Source organism: Mya arenaria, chromosome 4, assembly GCF_026914265.1.
Source record: "Mya arenaria isolate MELC-2E11 chromosome 4, ASM2691426v1".
In the NCBI taxonomy this organism is placed as follows: Eukaryota; Metazoa; Mollusca; class Bivalvia; order Myida; family Myidae; genus Mya; species Mya arenaria.
In genome coordinates this window covers 21,164,169-21,170,168 of record NC_069125.1, presented here as the reverse complement: position 1 = coordinate 21,170,168, position 6,000 = coordinate 21,164,169, and positions in this window count along the sequence as shown.

Sequence of the window (6,000 nt, the reverse complement as noted above, 5' to 3'; positions counted from 1 at the left end):
TTTGACTGCAACGAAGTGATGATTGAACCGCTATTGTAGGTTGTCAGGTCATATTGGTTGGATTCCCATTGCTAGTACTTGTTGGATGATAGTACTTGTTGGATCTCTTTTGTTGGTTGAACTGTTTTTTGACTGTTATTATTGATATTCATACATATATAATATGTTATATGCTAAGTATTCAACACCTTTTTTATGTTTATTATTATTATTATTATCATAAGAGATATTATTATTTGATAATCATATAAATATATATATAATTAAATATTTTTATGTCCTTGTACTTTATTTACGTTTAACATTTACGTTTTACAATGTGCATTATAATGTTTTATTATATAGATAATTAAATAAATATTAATATTTTAATTCTATACAACCATTTGTTTTTGTTTTGCTATAATTTGTATGAAAGTATCAGACATTTTCTACAGAAATAATAAATTTGTCATAATCCTCCCCCCCCCCCCAAAAAAAAAACACAAAAAAAAAAACAACAAACAAACAGAGCTCATGGTGTTCATTATATGCGGATTCTAATAAAAATGAATAAGTTGAATTGCATTATTGAATGTATGATTCTTCGTTGAATTTGATGAGATCTCCTACCAACTGACCTTGAGGGACCTGCACCTTTAAAACTGCAATCTCACAGATTAACTGATTTATCAGCTATCTTACATCACTGGTTTACAGACTTTACAGTCAAAACGGTCAAGATATGTAAAAATGTTCCCTGATTTTCTATCAGCAATCTAATATCACTGGTTTTCAGACATTTTTTTTGTCAAAACAGTCAGTCTGTGAGAATGCAGCTTTAAACTTGAGCACTGTATTTACAATGATAAACAATCTTAGTTATGAAAATTTTAATACAGCAGCAGCAGATGTATTTAATCATTCAAGTCTTTAAATATTATGTAGAATATTGCTGGACATGAGCATATTGTTTACGGAAATTTGCACGTGTACCAAGTTTAATTTAAATCTCAAGGCTGTTTGAATTTGGGCCAAGAAAATATTCGGCCTACAGTACGCTAACGACACCTAGGCTTATTGACTATAACAATACTAAAGTAACATGATAGGAAAAAGCTCGAACCAAGGGCTGCCGGTATACTAGCACAGCACTCCTACAAACTGAACCGGTTGGCTAGTTATTGCCCACAAACGTTAACTCGATTTTATGTCTTTAATATTTACCATGGGAGTTAAACAGTCATTGAAATAAAAAGAACATAGACAATCATATTGATAACAACAGCATTTTTTACAATTTAATAATACCATTATATAATTAAATAACAATAAAAATTGTCCTTGGTATGAAATAATCCCTTTAAAGGTTCATTTGCCAAGGGTTAAAAACCCCCATCTTGCTTCTTTTTGAAAAATCTCTAGCTTGTTCGGCTGTTATATTTTTCTTTAGTCCTTGCAGTCAAGGAAAGTTTTCATTCATATTGACACACTTCATTAATTTTATCTCCGCTCTTGAACCGAATTCAGTCGCTTGTGTTTTGCACAAAAATATCTTGTAAAACCACTGATATAGCTGCTATCAGATCAATGGTATTAACTGCCTACTCCTGTTCAGCATCAACTTGGCAGACTCAAACAGCCACAATGAACATCTCTGAAATTAAATAAAATAGTTATATCATCATCCATGTGAACCAGAAAAATAAGATATAAAAGACTCTAAAGAGGCTGTTAAATCTGCACTCTCACAGATTTACCATTTTGACAACTTTTTTATTTGTTGTCTTGCTATTTCCAAGGCAAAAATAAAAAAAAAAGTTGTAAAAATGGTATTTCTGTGAGAGTGCAGCTTAAAGAAAAATGTTTTTAAATATTTTTTTTTAATTAAATATGAACATCTGTGATCCGATCTTTTTTGTCAGCAGCCTTATATCACTGGTTTTATTGCACGTTTGCATAAATGGCTCGTTCGAAGACAAAAAATAAAACAGTTGTCAAAATGTTTAATCTGTGAGAGTGCAGCTTTAAAATCATTCAGATATTTCAATAGTTACAATTTACTAGTACATTATTTATCAGCTGTTATTCTAAGACCTGTTTATTGTTTATATCAGCACAGCAGGCAACATTTAAATGCCCTTCATAATCACATTATGCTTTAAGCTTCATTTACTTGACTGCTTTAAAGCTGCATATCTTAACAATTTCACACTAATTGCAAAATATTATTCATTTAATTTAATAACAAACCCAACAAACCACAATTTTATGCATAACAATCAATATGTATTTGAACCTTTAAGAACCGCTATGAAAGTATTTACCATTATATTTGTTATTTTACCCCACCCACTTAAATGTGTACTGAAGTTGGGTATAAACGTCGAAAACTTCATTGACATTTACAAAACACGGTTGAAATTTATAGAATAATATACAAACTGATGTTCCTAACATGTTTTACTCACCTATCAATCTATTTTGCCACTTATGCTCTCCTTTTCACTGGTCAACATCACACACATTATCGATATCTAGGGTAGACATTTACCGGAAGTCATGCGCTCGCAAAGGATTATGGGAAACCGAAACTAACCGAATATAAGTTTTGCCCCCAAAATCCAATTTAGCTATTATTTAACACTAAATTTTGAGTACAAAACAATGACTTACTTAAAACACACATAAAAAAGTATTGCCTTCGACGCCGTGAAACTGTTGTTGTTTACTGAAGACCATAATCCATTGACTATGACACTGATTTTCATTTAAAACGTGTATTTTACATTACGGAAACTGAGAGTAACCTGAAAATTAATACCGGAAGTAAATACAACGGTGCGTCCTGCAAAATATTCCCCACAAAAAAGACTGTCAACAAATAGGCTGTTTTGCGGTTACCCGGACCCGATACGAGGAAATTTTGCTCGCAAAGAATGTAAAACTTGGAAATACCTTCAAAAAGAGGTGAAATCGACGTTGCAGGTTTAAATTCTATGTAAAAGAACTTCAGAAAATAGAGGAAATTCAGAAGTTAACAAAAAATTTAATATGCGCGGCCAAAAAGTATGTGCAGGCGCAAAAAAAGTGTTTTTTTTTTTCGTTTTCCGAATTTTAGGTGCGGCAAATCCGACGAACTAATGATCAATTTGTTGTGGCCTAAAACAATATCTGTCATAGCTTTATTAAACGCCTTGGTCACGATATAATGACAATTTCCTTTTTGCTGTTGTTACTTTGTAATTTTCTTAACATGTTTATGGCGTGACTGTTGGAAAACAATTCAACTTCAAAGTATTTGTATAAATATTGGGCAACGATACATACTCATTTCTATGCACTAGACATCAGAACATTTTAAGGGTTATGCAGGGTTGACAATAATACTCGAATGAAACTGTAGTATATTTTTAGCTCACCTGGCACAAAGTGCCAAGGTGAGCTTTTGGGATAGTGCTGCTAAATAGTCTATAGGTGACCTTCTACAAAGATGATGATGATATCTCAAAAAGCATAACTGCCAGGGGGTGGGGCTAGTTTTGCTAATATATGCTTTGTAAGATAACAATCCTCTTCTCAGAGTTCACTGTTCAGATTTGAATGATGCGGACCATGATTACAAGGTGAGCATTAAAGGGCTATCATAGCCCTATTGTTTTATATGTTCTAGATAGCTATAGATTAGAAAGGAAAAATTCTATTATTCTCACAGTACCTTTGAAATTTTACATAATTATGTTGATGCAAAGTATTGATATAAATGTCTTTTGAAATACATCTGCATATATTGAATATATCTCAAAGGTTGAGTATATAATAAAGGTTTTAGACCCATAATAAACTTTTTCGAACATCGACAAACATCGGAACTCTTCGGCATTTTCCCGTATTTTCCGGAAGTAAGCCGAAATAACAACATGGCTGTTCGAACATCGGCAATGTTCGGACAGCCATGATGTTATTTCGACTAGCATCTGGATATTTTCGGCAATGATTTAGTAGCCATAATATCCTTTTGGATACGTTCTGGAAAATACCGAGTAATGTCGATGTACGTCGATGTTTGTCGAAGTCTATTTATGGGTCTAAAACCTTAAATGTGCACAGTGTTTGCGTTTAAGGGGCAGCGGTACATGTCTGGTTCAGGGCGCTTAATCATAAGTACTTATACATATTGATACATATTTATAAAGCACACACTAGTGTAAAACAAAGCAATCTCAAAATATGTGTATAATTATTGGGCAACTGTGCATAAGTGTTTCTTTGCACTAGTCATAAGCACAGTTAAGCACATTCACTAATGCGGCCAAGTGTGAGCAGGTGATTATCACACTTAAGACCGCTCAGCACGAATTGCATGAAAATGTTGTAGTTTTCTCTCGCTTATAGCAGAACTGAAAAACGATACTGAAGAAGCTGTATAAGACAACCATTGAAAATAAGACGGACATCTTTTTCATGCTGCAGCTGGTTAAACAAAAGCATAAAGCTCCATTTTGAGGTTTCTGCATTCTTACGACTTATACTTAGCAATCATTTGTCTTCAGTTAGCATTGTATTCTATTTAATATGGCTGAATAAAACAGATTATGACAGTAAAGCCATATGTTTGACTATTTAGTTCATTTTCCCAGTATTATGTGAACTAGTTGTTTTTCGTCTCGGCCAATGAAATCCGCGTTTACAAACGGGCATTATGTATCCCATGATTCAAATTGTTGAATCATTATTTTTTTGCAGCGTGAAAAAATAATTGTTCTTAAAAATAATTGTGGTAAAAAAATAATTGTTGTAAATAAATAATTGTTGTAAAAAAATAATTGTTGTTGAAAAATAATTGTGGTCAAAAAATAATTGTTGTAAAAAAATAATTGTTATTAAAAAATAATGATTCAAGGATTGAATCATTATTTTTTTAACAACAATTATTTTGTGTTTTTTTTGAACGAATATTTTTATACAATATTGCAACGTTTGTCACGCCATACATGTTATGTAAAATTGTCTTTTTTATGTCTCAGGATATGTAGAATATATCTGTCGATTCAACTTATACAGACTTCCATTGCTTGATTTGACGCGTTTTCTAATTTCAGATAGACAAATAGACAATAGACAAAATGTGGCTAAAAACTGTCGTTACAATGTTTCATTTCAAAATTACCCCTTTTTTAACAATAAAAATAAAAAATACTGGAAAATAGTTGTATCAGATATCTTGAGTATTGAGTAAGCAATTTAGTCTTTTTTCTGTAACTGGTTATTTCATTTAAATTGAAAAAAAAATGGCTAGTTTGAGTATTTCCTAAATAAAATGAATAATATTCAAATTATCATTATTACTTCTTTCCCATATCTTGTATTTCTGTGTCATCTAAAAGTCTGGGAAGTTTGACTAAATTAGCTTCAGTGGAAAAAAAAAGTTATGCACAAAAAACAGGCCAAAATTGTCAGGAGTGTAACAAAAAAACGTGACACTTTACAGAAAAACACTCAATTTAAAGCATTACTGTAAAAAACATTGGCGAATGACAATGTAATAACTTTATTTACCAAAAAAACATATGTTGACCTCAAGGTGATATAAAAATTTAAGCAATATTCTAATATTTATGCATGAAATATTACTGATACTGATAATGTGTGTTTGAATTTTTTCTCATTTTTTTTTTATTAAAAAAGCTCTTTTTAAAGTATAGCTCGGATGAATTATCATATAACTTACAATTTATTCGCGATGTATTCCGGTTTTACATACTTAAATCTTACCGATGAATTACGGGTATCTCTGTATAAGGTCATTACAAGATATTCGCATTTACTTGTTAAACCATTTGTGTTCCTAAAACAGATTTAGGACATTACATTCACACAGCATTCAACTGTGTCAATTTGGCGCCTGATTGTCAAAATTCTTACTCATCAACATAATTTATCATAAATTATTATCAAATATGTGTGAGCCAAACATTTGTCTAATTTCTTTCGCTTTCGTCTCAATTAGACAACATGAAA